At 43.6% G+C, this 18,224-nt stretch overlaps 1 long non-coding RNA gene across 44 annotated transcripts in view; it reads right to left on the reverse strand.

Moving 5' to 3' along the window:
* The window catches only part of LOC144756055 (uncharacterized), a 1,542,626-nt gene extending 1,525,718 nt beyond the window's left edge, over positions 1–16,908 (reverse strand). For 20 of the 44 annotated variants that reach the window (XR_013595047.1, XR_013595045.1, XR_013595040.1 and 17 more), the window contains exon 1: positions 16,484–16,908. This is a non-coding gene — a long non-coding RNA (uncharacterized LOC144756055). The remainder of the gene's footprint in view (positions 1–16,483) is intronic. The other 24 variants (XR_013595051.1, XR_013595043.1, XR_013595042.1 and 21 more) reach the window with 8 other exon arrangements.
* Between the last annotated feature and the right edge of the window lie 1,316 nt (positions 16,909–18,224).

Raw genomic sequence — 18,224 nt, forward strand, 5'->3', positions numbered from 1 at the left:
CTTCTCATTTCCTCCTCAATGGCTGCTCCAAAACACCTAATATGTTCAAGAGAGTTTTAATAAACCTCTCAGCAAATCCATGGTTTGGGGTGGTACAGCAACAACTACCTTCATTTTGGTCAAATTGAAGCTTATTTTTGGTCAGAAATCACCTCTCTAGGAAATCCAACCCAAGAGAAGATGCCTAGTAAGGCCTTGAGTACCAAAGCAGCAGTTGAGGTCCTCAGCAGAAGCCTTTTGGAATATCTTGTTAAGTGGCCCCCTGCCTCCAGGGTATACTTATTTCTAGAAGTCATAAGGCAATGCTTATCATACAGATTTATCAGCCATCTGGCAAATAGGACATGGCCCGAAATTTGCTAATTGTATAGCCCATTTCAGGACAATAGAAATGAAATGAAAGTTTCTCTTTATTAGTTTTAATCCAAGGAATCCAGACAATCAATTTCCTGGCTCAGTTGCAAGTATACAATTGTGCACCTAGGAGACTACCGTCTTCTACTTGGTTCAAGATTTCGAGTCAGGTGGTTTGCTGTTGTTAGTGATAATTTTCCATTGCTCAGGTTTGTGCTAGTGCATTTAGGGGCAGCCCTTCCAGAGTAGGACATTCACACTTTCATAAACTTATCTGAACTTGGACCTCCAGTCTCAACCAACACCTGAAACTCTGGCAAGCTCACCAGGACTAATACTTGCTTTGTTGCTAGCAACTACAACTCACCCTCTGAAAAAGTAGGGAGATCAGAAGGCTACTATCCGAGTTCATATGACTTACTTAAACCAGTTACAGATTTCTCTGTATTTTTTGGGTGAACACATTCTCTGAAGCATCTCTTCTTCCCTAGAGTCTCCTATAGTGGTGACGTTTTTTCATGAGCACAGCCTCCTCTGAACACCAACCCGTATGTTTGTGTCCCAGTAGTCAATCAATGCTGAGATTCTTCTGCCCAACTTGAACTTCTCTGATCTCAAGACCCATCTTTAACTTGACGTAGGCTAAATGTGCTTAAACTCTTCTGTCACAGTGACACCATGGAGGTAGAATTTTACCACGCAAACATCAACTATAGTCCTATTTAAACAGGTGTCCTGCATGTTAGTCGACTTGGTGTCACTAACCTTGAATGACTGTAGATAGTCCAGGAAGTTGGATTTGACACTTGATTTCTCACTTGCTATCTCCGCAAACCACAGATACGTACACTACTTCCAAAGAGACACCTATGCCAACACTCACATAGACCTAAACATAAATAAGACACCTGCACTGTGGAGTTGTGTTTCGGAAGTTATTCTTGATGTTGCACTTTTCATATGTTCATACTTGTTTCTGCCACTCTCATTTAAGTAGATACTTCAACTCTACAACCATGTGCTGGAGAGGGTGTGGGCTGATAGGGGGTCATGTAATACATTTGTTGAAAGTATGACAATGCACAGATTTTCTAGAAGGAAATCGTTCAAGCATTAGGGACATCATCAGATCAATTTACTTCTACACCATCGATAGTCTATAATTTAATTGACACAATGCACACACTCATCACATCAATTCCATGTTCATGCAGTCCTTACTCGTTAATTGGTAGCTACCAGGAAAGCAAGGTCCATAAGCTACCAATATCGTTGAACTGTTAGTATACCAAGTAACTAGACTGTTATGTTATGCTGCAACATTTTTTTTTTCTATGCACACAGGATCTTATTATTTCCTATTTGGTTGATTAATAATAACGTGTGAATTGCTATCATGTATGTTGTATTAGCTGTCACTCTTAAGTATCTAATAAAAAGAAGATTAAAGTGAGTGATAGATGGGCATGTTTTAGAGACGCGTCAACTGGTGGAATTCAAATGTCAGTGGCACAAGATGAGTGCTACCAGTCAAACCAGTTTCCTGAGAAACATATGTGCAGCTTTTTTTTACGTCACTGGCACGGTGTACAATCATAGTTCTGTAGCATTAGAGGCATCTGTTTCAACTTTAAAAAAAAAAATTTTTAAAAATATTCTATTCTTTATTTTGAAAATCAAAACAGATAAACGAGATACACCGGGCAGCAATAGATTCTGTATTTGCAGTGTCATCCAGTACATTAAGTATTTCCTTTTTCACTGGTTGTTATACAATGTTTTCATTATCACTGGGACAACTTTCTTTGAGTATGTGCCTTGCGCAAACTAGGTGGCCAAGGGTATGCCCAAATGTGGGCCTCTTCCTCAGTGTACCACTGAATCAAGCTATACCTCACTGCTATGGGCTGAACAAGTCTGAACGTAGAAAGCCAACAATTAGAACCTGCCCCAGGGCTTTCTATGATGACCATCTGCGTTTGCATAATGTTGGATCTCTTTGCCAATACTGAATAAAAAAAGTTATAAAAAAACGTATCTTTAACCCAGGTCACATATTGGAAAGACCCTTCTTTATCCTCCTTATTCTTTCACTTACTGTGCCCATTGCTGGATTAGCTATTAAGCCTACATATCGTATCGATAAGATATTTTTTTCTATGTGGCTTTCCTGATGAAGGCACTATGTTTGCCGAAACGCGCATAGACACATTGACGATCCATCATTGAATGGATTCAAACAAAAGCCACCACATTGTATTGTTTAATTCTGTACATTTGCTTTTTTGTCATTGTTTAGTAGAAGTATTGTCTTTATAAATTTTTGTGTCATTACTTCACTGTCTTACAATCTAGTCTTCCCAATAGCAATCATCTTTAGGGGACTTACAGCGTTACCTGCTGTATTAGGTATTGTAAAAACAAATAATCGCTTTTATAACCTGTGGTCTATGTTTTGTGATGTGATTGCCAATAATATGTTTATTCATACAGAACAAAAGAATTGTTTGTGGTTTCTTGAAATTCTTTGTACAAATTAAATGGATGTTTAATGATAATTATGGTTCAGTGAGTCTGTTCCTATCATATGAGATTTATGGTCCTACATATTAATTAGACCAAGTGTAGCCCAGATAATTTTTTCTTGTACAATAAGATACTAATCATAGCAATACCCATCCATTCTTCAAAGAGTTACAAAATCAAAGACCTGGCTGCGAACTACAAATAGCATTAATAATGGGTATCCTTAAAAAATTATAGTTTGTAATCATGTGATGCAGATGACAAGACTGTTATATAGACCCTATGCTTCACCGAAATCCTTCCTGATGAGGAAATATTCTCTCCTAGCCCTATCTATATTCCACTGGGCAATCAATTACCAAGCCATCTACTGAGCAGTCATTTGAGGGTCTCGGTGTAATATTTGAATAATAGCTTTTCAGTGCCAAACTTATTTCAGTTTGGCCTAATAGATCATCTAATGACCCGAGTTTTCTCTAAAAAAAAAAAAGCCAAACTCGCCCAGATAATTAATGAATGTCTTAATTGTTTTGATATTGGATACCCATGTCTCCTGCATGGGTAGCGTGGCTCAGTGGTTAGAGGCGGCAGACCCGGAAGCTGAGATCGACCGTGGACCAGGGTTCGATTCCCTGCCTCGGCGGGTCTCGAGCTCAAAATTCCACGGACTCGACAATTCTCGCTCTGGTGCCCACTCAACTCATGGGGTCACACTCTGCGACTCTGGGCAATAGCTTGCTTAATCTCCACTACGGCCCCTCGCGGCGGGATGCCTGGCTTTCACCTTATGGACACCCTGCCGGGGTTTCTCACAGGGGAATACCAGGACGGGTTCCCTAAGCAAGCGCCAGGACGTTTACGGGCAGCTGTGCGCTTTACAAGTCCAACACATTTTACATTACATTTACATGATATTATAATGTCAAAAATGTTACTACCGCTCTTGTCCCCAATAGCACCAATGTCTAAAACCTCAGTACGTCTTTAGGATCCACTTCATCAGTGATACTGCCCTACGTTTGATGGAGCTTGTCCATTTCTTTTGATATTCACCTACAGCTTTTATAAAACTCTTCCTCTCCCCTCTGATTACATTCTTTAAGGGTTGCTGTATCTACATTCTAAGTCAAACCAGTAAGACAGTTCAGGTTAATCACGGGTAGCAACAAGCTGTTCATTAATATTTCCTTTTTTCATGAGCGGGCTATTTTCATGCAGGCTGTTTGAATAAAAAGACAATTTCAAAATTATTGATGCTTATTTTAATAAGACTATGAGGAAACACCCTCATTTTCACAGAATCCCATTTCAGAACATGTTAATATTATAAATAAATCAATAATATACACAGTCAAGATTTATATTGCCTAAAACACAAACTTAAATCTTACTATGTAAGGATATGGATCAATTTATTTGCGTCATAATTTTCAGGTCTTTAACCTTGAAGCCATCTTTCAACATTAAGGACAATACAATCTATTCTGCTCTTTTTCCCTACTCGAAATACAAGCTTGTCAAGACATTCACGGTCTGAGTGACTATTCAAAACTTGCAATTCATAAGCCCATACATAGTATGACTTTGAATTCCAGGCCCACACTTTAAAGCCTAAATACTAGAGTGTTCATCACTTAGGCCTCTATAAGCTCAACCAACAACTACAGTTCATTTTTATCAAAGAGCAGAGTACTAAATAGGGATATTTCCATGGCCTAATTAATGTCTACATTTTAAGGAAGCAATAATAATGAGCTTCCGTTATACTCAGAGGGTTTATACAAACACTCATAAACCAACGCGTGGTCTTTTGTATTTCACAAAAGATGTGTTAACAGGACCTTATAATTTGCATACATTGGTTTAAAATAATAGCAGATCTGACCGTAGTTATTACTGCACTCCTAATGCGCTTCCCATTCCTCCATACGATGCATCACAAACCCTGCCCTGTGTACACACACGTGGCTCTTGATGTGGATGGAGAGTTAAAGACAGGACATCTGAAGCCACCTTTTAAAACAAATGCTGCAGTTGCCCCCATTCTGTGAGCAATATCCTAGTAGTACATAAAAAGGGGAGTTAGAGAGTTACACTATTTACTAAGGTGTGAAATGCTTACCTCTTATTTCTAACCAGTTAATTTCTCCCATTTTATAAAAATGAATTCACATTGTTACAATTAATTTTCCGTAGATTACCTTTTAATAAATTGCTCAAGTTTCAGAAATCGTAATTTACTCATGTTTTCCTATACAACAAAATGCATAATTTCCAACAACGTGATTCCCTAATGACTTACCAATCATAAGCAACAACGACATCACTCCATCACAAGACCTCTGCGACTCCCTCGCCTCGTTCTTCCACCGCAAGATCGCCGACATCCATAACAGCTTCAGCGCACCACCCACGCACCCCACCGTCAAACCAACGCCCCCCACCACCACCCTCTGCACCTGGACCACGGTGACCACCGAGGACACAGCCCGCACGATGAACACCATCCACTCCGGATCACCAACCGACCCCTGCCCACACCACGTCTTCAACAAAGCCGACTCCACCATCGCACCACAACTCCGGAACATCATCAACACCTCCTTCAACACCGCCACCTTCCCGGAGAGCTGGAAGCACGCCGAGCTCAGCGCCCTACTAAAGAAACCGACAGCGGACCCCACCGACCTCAAAAACTTCCGCCCCATCTCGCTCATCCCTTTTCCTGCGAAAGTCATCAAGAAGATCGTCAACAAACAGCTGGCCGCCTTCCTCGAGACGAACGGATCCCTCGACCCCTCGCAGTCCGGTTTCAGAGCCAACCACAGCACCGAGACCGCCCACATCGCAGCCACCGACGACATCCGAGCCCTGCTCCACAACGGGGAAACTGCTGCCCTCATCCTCCTGGACCTCTCTGCAGCGTTCGACACGGTCTGCCACCGCACCCTAGTCCAACGCCTCAGCAACATCGGCATCCAAGAGAAGGCACTGAAGTGGATCACCTCGTTCCTCGCCGGAAGAACACAGAGAGTCCGCCTCCCCCCGTTTCGATCCGAGGCCACCGAAGTCATCTGCGACGTTCCGCAAGGATCTTCACTTAGCCCCACCCTCTTCAACGTCTACATGAGACCTCTTGCAGCCATCGCACGCCAACACAACCTCAACATCATCTCCTATGCCGACAACACCCAGCTGATCCTCTCCCTCACCAGGGACCCCGACACCGCCAGAACCTGCCTACACGAAGGGATGAAAGACGTCGCCGAGTGGATGAAGAACAGCCGCCTGAAACTGAACTCAGACAAGACAGAAGTCCTCATCCTGGGACCTTCGCCCTCCGCCTGGGACGACTCCTGGTGGCCCCCCGCCCTGGGCACCGCACCCAAGCCAACCGACCATGCACGCAACCTGGGCTTCATCCTGGACTCTTCCCTCTCGATGACCAGACAAGTCAACGCCGTCTCCTCATCGTGCTTCAACACCCTGCGTATGCTCCGAAAGATCTTCCTTTGGATCCCGACTGAAACCAGGAAGACGGTCACCCAGGCCCTCGTCACCAGTCGACTGGACTACGGAAACACCCTCTACGCCGGAACCACAGCCAAGCTACAGAAAAGACTCCAACGCATCCAGAACGCCTACGCCCGACTCATCCTGGACATCCCCCGTCGCAGCCACATCTCCGGCCACCTGAAAGACCTGCACTGGCTCCCCGTCAACAAGAGGATCACGTTCCGCCTCCTCACCCACGCACACAAATCTCTCCACGACCTGGGCCCCAAGTACCTCAACGACCGCCTGACCTTCGACACGCCCACCCGCCAACTACGGTCCACCAGCCTCGCCCTCGCCGCCGTACCACGCATCCGAAGAGCCACCGCCGGAGGAAGATCCTTCTCCTACCTGGCTGCCAAGACATGGAACTCCCTCCCCATCCACCTTCGGCTGACCCAGGACCACCTCGCCTTCAGGAGACAACTCAAGACCTGGCTGTTCGAGCAGTAGCACCCCCCTCCCCCCAAGCGCCTTGAGACCCTCCCGGGTGAGTAGTGCGCTATACAAGTGCTATGATTGATTGATTGATTGAAGTTGTTGGGACAGTATTCCGCAGCTTTGTTCTATAAAGCTGTAGTGCTCTGCCACTCTATTTTTGCAAATAGTCATGTATATTGTTCACCGAGTGAGCTGGACATTCCTGAGAGCCCATTGGTGATACTCATCTTTTAACACAGGACATCATCAGAGCTGGACTCTGCTGTTGAGGAGGCACACAAAGTGGCATCACAGCGGCCATCAAGGTACAATAAATATAGGGATCTCCAGCTTGGGCTTTTGTCAACATTTCCACTCTGCAACTGAGGAGGCCCTATGCACCTGTCCAGAGGACAACAGTGAAGAGCTGGTATTAGGTCTGCTGATGCATCACAACGCTTCCTTTAGACAAGGCAAAAGTCTGTGAAAAAACACCTAGCTCTACGTTGTGCCTGCTGCAGTGCAAGGAGGAAGTAACAAAGCCCTCACAGAACAAACCAAGCCACTTTTTGGAAGGATCGGCTTAGGACAGCTTCACTGGACTGAGACTGCCGCAGAGGTAAGGTCAAATTAGTCAGCTGTCTTTGCTCAGGAGAGGCGCTGTCAGCTTGAGATGTCAAAAAGGTGGAGACTCCTCCATCCACGATTATGCCTACTCGAAATGCTGGTTATACATAGAAAATTATATGGATTTCGCACATCGAGTTTAGTGCAATTATTTGTGCACCTTGAACTATCTCCAAAATATTCACTAGAAAAGTAAAGAATATCAATCCACTATTGTACCACTATAAAAGCCTCTGTAATCAATGCAAAATTGAAGTCCATGATCTATCGTTGAGACAAAAAAAGGTGCCTTAGGTGCAGTGGTGGTTACTAATGAATAGTACTGGAGGAGCAAGGGGTTCGTAGGGGGATTATAAAGGGAAACAAATTGATTGATCGGAGTGCCCTAGTTTGGCGCTCAGACAAGGAGTGCATGTTCTCCACCCAGGATGTGCACTACAGCTAGGTGGAGAAATGCTAAATGTGCATGACTGTTTGGACGGCCCAAGAAAGTGCCCACCACTCCTCCCCACGCTGGCTGTGACGAAAGCCCAGCCCTGTACCACACTTAAAATGCAACCGAACAGAGCCAGTGTGGAAAAATAAAAGGATAATAAAATTGTGCTATTATCACTTTATTTTTCGTTTTTACACTACTCAAAGAGCAGTGGGGCAACGCTCCTCAGCCTTAGTGGATAAGACACTACTTCCCAGGGGATGAGGAAGATGCTATAATTAATCCATTAAACCATTGTACAAATTCTCCTGCACATAGGTCTTCAGTAGCTCCTCTTTCTAAGATAAGGAACAAATATTCTCAACAAGGAGAGAAAGTGATCAAACCTTGGACTTGTAAAAGAAAAAGTAGTGTACTGAAGTGGCACAAAAGAAAGATTTGCCACAATTCTATTTGATGGAAATCCCTCAACTTATAAAGCGACCAATAACTTCCTGAAGCATAACAACGATCATAACAAGAGTGATGAAAATATATTGCTCTAGAAGGCCACTTGACATTATGACTCTTTAACCAAGGAATTCAAAATGTTATCGTTTAACTGGGTCAGCCAATAATCTCAAATGAAAGCATTTCCGCTTAATCTCCAAAATAGACCTATAGCGGCAAAGAGGCCTCCCATATTGGACCTGAAGTTAATGGTGAACAATCAACAGTTTGAACCTCATGAACATGAAGCAAGGTCCACAACTTCTCTGAGCTACCTAATGCACCCAACAAAGTCAAAGTGACAATGGTAACCGGTGGAAGAAGGAAAACAAAACAAGGAAAGGGGAAAGAAATCCCAAATCGAAAGCCAGGTGGCAACGGGACCCGTCAGGACAAAGCAAAAGGCTGTAGGCAAGAGAGAAGTACAGGGAACAGGTAAGCATGTGGAATGGTTCACCTTCTACCTCTTTATTCTCTCTACAATACTACTCCATACCTTGAAAATTCCCTTCTTCCAAATAATATAAGTAGCTGGAGTGTAAGGCTTGTGTCTAGTGCTGGGGAGAAAATGAGGAGCTGCTAAGTTAAGGGCTACTCAAAAAGGAGTTAATCAATAACAAATGACCTATGCAGATGCCAATTGAACCCAGCTATAAACCAGGCCTAGTGTGTGAAGAATATTCCCCAAAATCACTGTCATAAACTGCTCAACCAAAATAACACCTTAGTCCAAGTACATAATTGTCCTTTTTCTATTCCCAAAAACAGGTACATCAAATACAGGAACGGATCCCCACAGGGCCAAGAACACAGGATCAGATAAGTATTGTGGAGACAGAAAGTATTCAAATTAAATGTCAGCGCGCAAGCGCTGTTACCGTCTAAATGGGTAATGCAGCTTTGTTTTGTTTTGTTTTCCTTGTAGGAAGCAGCAGGACACGGTCGTATAAGACGTGGAATGCCGAGATGAGACGACCCGAGCAAGAGAAACGCAGAACGCGGAAAAGGAGCTCAACGCCCCGGAAGTGTCAGGTTAGTAACCCGGACGAGCAACACAAACCCGAAGCAGGAACACGAAGCATCACTGCTCGAGGGTGGCTGTGTTTTGACTTCACTGACCGGGCCCCGCACATGCGCGCCCCCGGGCGTCGCCCATCTTTGTAGTTTGCCAGTCCTGGGGGGGACAGCAATAGTGACACCAAACTGCAGTTTGGAAGGTGTGTGTTTAAGACCTCTCTTTAATTAGCAAGTCAGTATACAATGTATCACTGGGGTGAGACTACAATTCTGGTTGTAAACCACGGAAAAGTTACTGTCTTCGAAGGATGTGGTCAGAAATTCGCTACGGGGTAGTGGTCCCTTTGCAAATGTTGGAAAAGGTTTGTTTGAGAATAAGCAGTAAACAACTTCATCAATAATTGAAACTATTTTTTAAACGCAGCCATGTTTCCTTAAAATGCAAGACGGAGAGGATGTAGCCTTACGGCTAGAGCAGCCGACTTTGGAACTGGGAAACCGGGTTCGAGCCTCAGCGTCTGCTCAGCCTCCTGTGACTCTGGGCAAATCACTTAATCTCCAAGCGCCTACCAAATATTGAAGGTGTCCTTGTGTAACATAACTGATGCTCATGATAAGAGCTCCATTGCCTTTGGGTCGAATTTGCGCTATATAAATCTGCAAATAAATAAATAAAAACATATTTCCTTTCAGAAAAATGGGCTACATAAAAAAATAAACTTTACTTTATTTAAAGGTAATTACAGACATGGTGATCTGCTGCCCCTAACAGACCACCATCCCTGTGCTGGTCTCCCATTGGAATTAACTGCAATTTGCAACTTACCTCATGTATATTAATGAGTCAAGTCGAACTGTTACCAAGTCTGAATCCTTATTAGTACATACATTGGTTTGAACAATCTGATTTTATTAGCAAAATGTCACTTTGGATTTTGCAACTGCTTTTAGCAAATGAAATGTTAGTAAATCTGTCCCATTATTCTTAGTAGCCCAATCCTGATCAATAAACATTTACACGCCCCACTACCCAACATTGGATCTGCATTAATAACCTTCCATTCTCCTGTTCTCAAGGTAGTAGGCAGAAAAAAAACAAATGATTTTCATTATTATTTTTAAAATATCCAATTTAAAGAAACAAACACACTAGTATTGTCTTCTGTTTCTCGGATGATTATTGGATTCTTACTAAGGGCTGGTCAGTACAAGTCATAATCATACGTCGAGAATCATATTATAAACACAACCCAGCATTTCACCTGCTATCTTTTTCATTCTCTGACAAAGAGTTTCTAGCTGCCCTTTCTTCCACAAGTTTTTCTTCAAGCAATAGGTCCACTTGGGCATCTCAATAATCAAGTAAATATAGAATAACTTCCTTTTGGCTTTTTTTCTTTCCTGTAACCTAAGTTCAACATACAGCACTAAATGAATGAATTCATGAATGAAGTAGGATGCTGCGAATAAATCAACTCGTCTTTATATTCTTATTTCAACCCTCTTTGAAAAAAGTAATTTGAAGTATTTCATTCCAAGTAATGTCAGCTGCTATTTAAGTACACTGAGTTACATGTCGTATGTTTCTAAATATGCATTGGAAGCCGTTACTAAAGCAGTGGCCCAGTAAAATAAAAACAGCAGGACCAGTAAGGCAATCGATTGAACTAAGAAGTGAAAAAAGCTAAATTTACTGTAAGAAAATCCCAATATTCTCTTAACTTCAGAGTCCCAGAAAAACATGAGGCACTTGAAGGAACCACTAGAATATATGTAGACATTATTACCAAGGCCTTCCTTAACCCATTGGCCGCTGGGCTAATTCCCCCTCTGTGCTGGGAGGCGGGGGGCGCGCACAGAGCCCCGGTGCTCGTGACGAGCCACGGTGGCCGTGTGCTCATGAAGAGCTGAGTTCGTCATGGCCAGACCCATTTTCATAGAACGTTCAGCACAGCAGGGGAATTAGCCCCGCGTGCGAGCGTTCGCACCGTTATGACGAGCTCAGCTCGTCATTAGCACACGAGCACCGTGGCTCATGACGAGCTGAGCTCGTCATGAGTGTCCAACGGGTTAATGCTGAATTGCCAATGAAGCAATAGTTATAAATCTTTTGCTCTGGCCTGTGAAGTATCCATAGCATGAGCAAGACTAAGACATCAACAGCATTGCAATCTGTCAAGGACTGGCATCGCAAAGTTCTGTTACGTTCTCTTCTTGACTGCCCAAATGAGAGGCAAATATTCAACCTGCACTTAACAGTACATGAGAAAGGCGTCAATGTCTCCTTAAAATGGCCCCGCTAGGAGGAAAAAACACCTTGACAATCTTGTGGGTCTTAAAGAGGACAGTTATGCAGAAGTATATAAGCAGGGCACAAAGCTCTCACTGACATCAGGGAAGAAGAAAGAGCCAAAGACATTCCGTAGAACATCCAAAAGGAATTCAAGCTGCAAGGAATCAAAATCAAGGACAAAATAGTAGCAAGTGGGTGATGACTATAATGAAAAATAAGAGAACAAATGTGTTGACATATCCGTCACTCCTTAATACCTCCTTTACGTATGATAAAAACAGGAACTGATATCACAGGAAAGGCTAGACTTAATCTTGGACTAGGACTATAAGGCAGAATTCTCTGAACCACCCACCATCTGAGAAAGGGCAAGCCATAAGGCTTGACCATGCCTATCTGTTCTAACATATACGTCAACTAAGTACCCCAAGAGCAACCCCCGGTTTGGCCTGTTTCATCTGATGTAGAACTCGGCAGTCCAGCCTGATGCTTCTGGTAGGTAATGGCGCACCCCTCCGGATAACCATCACCAAGGATGTCTGAATGGACACTAAGGGGTAGATTTTCAAACATTTTGCGCAGAGTAGCGTCACAAAAGTGACGCTAACCAGCCCAAAATGTTTTGGGGGAATTTACTTTCCAGCACAAAACATGTTTTATGATGGAAAGTACCCTAAAATTAGGGCAAAGCACTGATTTACGTTACTTACCGCCAAGGGGGGTGTTATATGGGTGGTGCATGGGTGTTCCCATGCAACCACCCATGTCTTTTGACGCAAAACCCTATCTACAAACATTTGTAGACATAGATTACAGCCATAAGTTAACGCCACTTCAAAGGAGGCGCTAACAGGAGAAATGTTTTAGTCCTCCTTCCTTTTCTGACTTTGCATGCGTGCTGCATTGGGTAGCACACATGCAAAGTGGGAAAAGCTTTAAAACTTGACTAGGCATGGTATTTTGTACAAGGGCAACCTTTCTGTACAAAACCTATGCTAGACTCATGCACTATGGCGCTAGGGCGCGTGTGTGGCGCTCGGCAGCTGATAACAGCGCCAAACGCTAGAGAGAGGGGAGGAGAGAGACATATGTCGTAAGATATGGCACTTTAATCACCCCCACGTGTTGTCCTGCACAACACTGCCTTGCTGCACAATGAGCACAGTGTTCCCCTGTTGCATCACCACTTCTGGTTAACTCTCAGCATGGATGTACCAGCTGTAGACGTAGGTTGGCGGAGGAAATTGCAGGTGCAAGCTCTTCAAGATTTAGAACTTTATCCAGAACTCTAAGAATATCCGATTACCATCCAATGCCAGGATAAGCTCTTAGCCTTCTCACGCTTTTGAAATTACAATAAGCGGCAGTTATCACGGCAAACTAGCAGCAACACGAAGGCTTTATAGTACTACTAGCATGTACAATATGTTTTGTTATACTATGTTGTAGAATACCGGAAAGCTTTAAAGAGGGGGATAGAAGGGGCAGAGGAGGTGTCATCATGGCATAAGCAACTTACAACTATAAAGGTAGATTTTGTTTTCCAAAGGTGAGAGATCTGACTTATGTGTGGGCATCCTTCCCCATAAATGGCTTGGTTGAAATGGATGTTAAACCTCAGTGGGTTGATCCTGTGTTCCTGGGTATCATGCATTACATTACCAGTATGGTTATGTCCGACAAACTGATCCATCCCATCTATGAGAGGCTTGACTTTATATTATATGGCCAGACCTATCAAACAGTTGTGAATCTATCTAGGACCCTAATTAGATATCCCCGATTCATGCCCTTATGTGGTTATAACAAAACATATCCTTATAAAGGCATAAGATTCATGTCATATTTAGGCATAGCCTATGCAGTCCAAATACGGCAAGGCTACTCCCATAGACTCCTAGAAAGTACAACGTGTTCTTTAAACAAACCAAGCCTCCAGCAGCCCGGGAATTCCCCCTGCTTTTGTTTTGTTTTGCACAAGAACTCCTGGAGTCCAGAAAGAACTGTTAGTTCTTAGTGACGTCTTATGTCCAACCTTACGTCAAACACGGCACCTTTCAGGTATAAATATACCAACAGTGCCTTAAGCAAACACACGTGGTTTAGAGCAGAGCGGCTATCTACTTGCCCGAAGCCCAGCTGATGCGAGAGCCGAAGGAAGCCGACCCTCCCACTGACGCACTGAGAGAGACGCTGTCTTTTCCCTTGCCGAGAAATCCAGCTCCGGTGTTTCCAGTCACAATTGCGGGTTGCTGGGAGATCGAGTCCTGAGACACGAGATAAAAGACCTCCTTCATTCTATTACCAAGGTACGGAGCTGACTAAATCCTTAAGAGATTTCTTGATTCAGATTCTTGGCAAAACTAACTTAACTTAAACTGCAGCTCACTTACTCCTTCGCACGTATTAGGCTTAGGTCAGGTACACCGGGGTAGGCGTATATTAGAAGCACCAGTTGAGTACGTTAGTCAATGTTTTTATGTATGTATATATTTTATCCGTTTTAAAGTATCATATGGCTAAGAAACCATATCAATGCTTCTACAGTATTATTTCATAATACTACTTTTACTGTACACACTTTACTTCATGATAAGTATTGCAATTGTGGCAATTCATTTCTCTTCATGAGAAAGAAGACTGCTCAATAAATAACAACTTTTATTGAAAACGCCTGTCTCTCTATTTCTCTGCACTCCTGGTGAAATTAAGCATGCACGGTTGACTGAGTGAAATAGTTGTCTATTGTTTTCACACGACTCTAGACATATACTCTTTATTCTGAGGGAGCAAAGTTGTCATGTTTATGCGGTTGTCAGGAGCTAATCCCTTCTTGTCTATTCAGGGAAGTTAACTCATCCTTGTTTACTCGAGAACGTTTCTAGTGACCTCTGAGCTAGCTGGCAAACCTAATTAAGTCTAATATAGTCAGTAGAGACCTAGATGACCTCAGTCCTACGTCTAAACTGCTGTTTATATTATTCCAATGCGCAGAGCCTATTGGGAATATAGGAACTACACTACAAAACTTGTTAGTTAAACATTGTGCAATGACTGCATACTCACCTTTTTTATGTGCTACACAGCACTTTTTTCATTTATCACTTATGGACCACCATATTGAATAACATTGTAGATCTATATTGTTTGATCGCAATATATATTCGTAACACATTAACCGAGAGGTTTGGAACTACATGTTTTCTCTCTTTCTTAGTTTTACATTGAATCATGTTTTGTAAGTCATTGTGAAACTACTTACTTTGGAATCAATAATAATGCTTTAAACGCATCCGACACAACCATACCAATAATGTATTGTCTGAAATGGCAGTGTCTTCATTGGCATGAGACCTCACCCTAGATGGCAAGTTCAGGGTTTAAGAGGTATGGAGACCAGTTCCAAAGCATTAAATGTATTCCTATTGGCACCTGTACACATGTGACCTAAAAGCTCTGTCATAAAAACACCAGCACAATCTTATTATTTGTGGGTGTTGAACAGGCAGAAGCATCTCACTTGCTGAATAACTGTTTCAGAAAGTCCTGTGCTCTAACTACAAGTTGCCGCCTAGTGCTTAGACTTGTGAGGAGGTTTCGTTGTACCACACATGAGCTTTCACAAACTGGTAAACCTCACAAAGAATTGCATAACCAATATGAATCACATGTTGCACTACACTTTAATGCTATCAAGTGGCCTTAAACTCTGAAAGTTTACTCACATATAGAAAATTCCTCAAGGGCTATACTAAATAACTAACATCTCTCCATTGTAGGGCAAGTCAAAAATGCTCTCTGGTTGCAAAAGATCTATTGTCAGATTACCAAGAATTTACAGAGGGTTTAAAGCTCATCTGTTGGTTCCCTTTATTGTCACTCTCATTTGCTGGCTTCTTATTTGATAGCTTGTCTTGTCCATCTTGTGTTTATCTCACCATTGCAGTATAGCCCTTTTACTTATGTCCTCCCACTGCTCACTTTCAGGTAACGACTTGTTTCTTTTTGCTTAAGCCCTCCACAAAGTTGCAAGTGTTTTTCAGCCGTCTCACTTATGCGATTCTCTTTCTCCTGCTGCGCTGTTTCTCAATCTCCTTGCCCCACACTGCTTTCCCTTGCCTGTATGCTTCTTTGGTCTTCCCTCCCTCTTGTGCTTCTACCCCGCCCTTCACTTGTTAATTTTGCCCTTCCGCTCCCTCTCCACCTGCTCCTGTTATTACTGCACCAAATACATGCAGTAATTGTACACTGCCACTTTTGAGCAACAAAAGTATTTTTTAAATGTGCCTATCCAATTAGCGTCAACCATCTTGGATCGTGAAAGTAAAAATGGGGCCTCAACATGAGTGCATCAGTGGAATGATGCCACTTTGCTTTAAAAAAAATAATAATCTGCAATTGCCTGAAGCAACTGGAAAAGCCAATCGGTTCTAAATGGAAGATCTATGCATGTAATCCTTGCTGACAGTTTAATACTTTAATACTTGCCAACATTTAATACTTCTACAGAAACGCAATAACGGAAATCTGAAGGCAACACTATACAGTTATGTTAACACCTCTTTACCATGCATTGGAAGAACTTTATTTTCATCCTAGAGAAAGTGAAGAAACGTAAACATTTAATAAAATCGAGATACTAGTTTTCCTCTAGTTTTTGCGTTCTCTTTGCTAATTATTTAATCTTGGCCCCTTCTGACTCAATCTCTGCTTTCTCTAACTTGCACTCTTTTTCTGTGCTGTTTATTATTCGCCACTTAACTTACCTTCTCGTAGTTCTCGTCGGTATTTGTATGCCTTTTTCTTTCACTTGCCTCACTCTCTCGTTTGTCCTCGGTAACCACAATTTCTTTTCTCCTTCATGCTTTCTCGTTATGTCTCTTTTCTCCTCAAAGCTTCCTGCCTTTCTGCTCTTCGCGCCCTCTGACCACTTTTTTAAATCCCCCGTTATGACTCTCACACAAACTATCTGGGGAACACCCCTCACTGGCCTCCAGGCCTCACAACACCCAACCTGCGGGGGTGACAGACAAACGGTGAGCGGCGGCCACTCCGCTATTACTAAAAACATAGGTCTTCGTGCCTGCGTCTGCAGCTGCGCGCGCCCCGCCTCAGAGGCCGCTATTCAGGCGGGAAAAAAGAACAGGTGCTACTGTCGCGAGATCGTGAGCGACTCATGCGTGCTGCCACTTCTAACGCCATCGCCATTTTAAGGTCAGGCCGGATGTAGAAAAGCGCACTTCTTATTCGCTTTAGACGCTGCTGAGTACCACGTCCTATTTGGAAAGTGTTATCCCGGAAATTAAGAAAAGCAGAAAAGAGGTTTCTGATTAAAGGGTTGGGGTGTGTAGGCGCCTTGCCCCGTCACACTGAGTTGCGGTGTGTGTAGGCGCATACATGCCAACATTTCAGAAGAGCAAAGTGGGAGATTTTTTTTTAAATCGGGAGAATGGGTCCTTTAATCGGGTTTCTGTCATGTGTGGGCTTTGAAAGTGTGCTGCTGCACGATAGGACATTTGAAACGCAAATGCACGTTCTTTTTCTTACCTTTCAGAAGCATGGAGCGCAATGACAGGCAGAGAAAGGGTGATGCAAGTGTTGAACACTGCCTGGCCTGGCAGGTTGCTGGCAGTGAATTCGCCCCCCCCCTTCCCCCCTTCCCCCCCCACCCCCCAAACAGGGCACACACACAGCCGCCCGAGTACTCCACAGGTCTTTAAAAGACCATGCGCTTGTTAATGAGGCTTAATTGCTTTTTCACCCCTTCTAGCCCCTGCATCGCCACTCTGACTTTTTGGCTGGAAATTAGCAGGTTACACAATACCAAGCCCTGGCAGCTGAAACCCCTGAGGAATCGGGTTTTTCCTTGTAGGAATCGGGAGGCGGGAGACTAGCCCTGAAATCGGTAGTCTCACGCCTGAATCGGGAGGGTTGGCATGTCTGTGTAGGCGCCTTCGGTCTGGCACGCTGTGTCTTATCAAATGTGTTCAATTTTTTTTAATTCCCCTTAGCCGTCTTGTCACGCTCACAGCATCACACTCACATCATAACCTGCACACTTTCCTCAGTGTACGCTTCTTTGCCAAAGATCCTTTTTAAATGTGACAATCAGGGCACAAGTCCTAAAAAAAGAAGTGGGGGGACGCGGTCACCGGAAGTGACGTCACAACAGGAATCTCATGGGTATTCATATGCCTTAGGTGTCTGCAACCTGCCACACCCCACACCACACCTGAGGCCTGGTGCAAAGGTGAAACGCAGGGCAGAGCAGCTGAAAAACCGTCACAAACAATTACACAAAAACTGATTACCGCTGTTTGGAAGAGGCTGCCGGTTTGTTTCCTAATTCAAAGCCTTACGAGGCCAAAGAGTGAAGTCCAGCTTTTGGGCAGGGGGGACGGCATCCACCCGGTAAAATAAGTGGGGGGACGCCGTCCACCCGCTTGGTACCCCGACTCGAGCCCTGGTGCCAATGCCCGAGCGTATGTGGTGCTGAGTGTTCACCTT

The sequence above is a fragment of the Lissotriton helveticus genome, chromosome 5_1 (genome assembly GCF_964261635.1).
Source record: "Lissotriton helveticus chromosome 5_1, aLisHel1.1, whole genome shotgun sequence".
Classification (NCBI taxonomy): domain Eukaryota; kingdom Metazoa; phylum Chordata; class Amphibia; order Caudata; family Salamandridae; genus Lissotriton; species Lissotriton helveticus.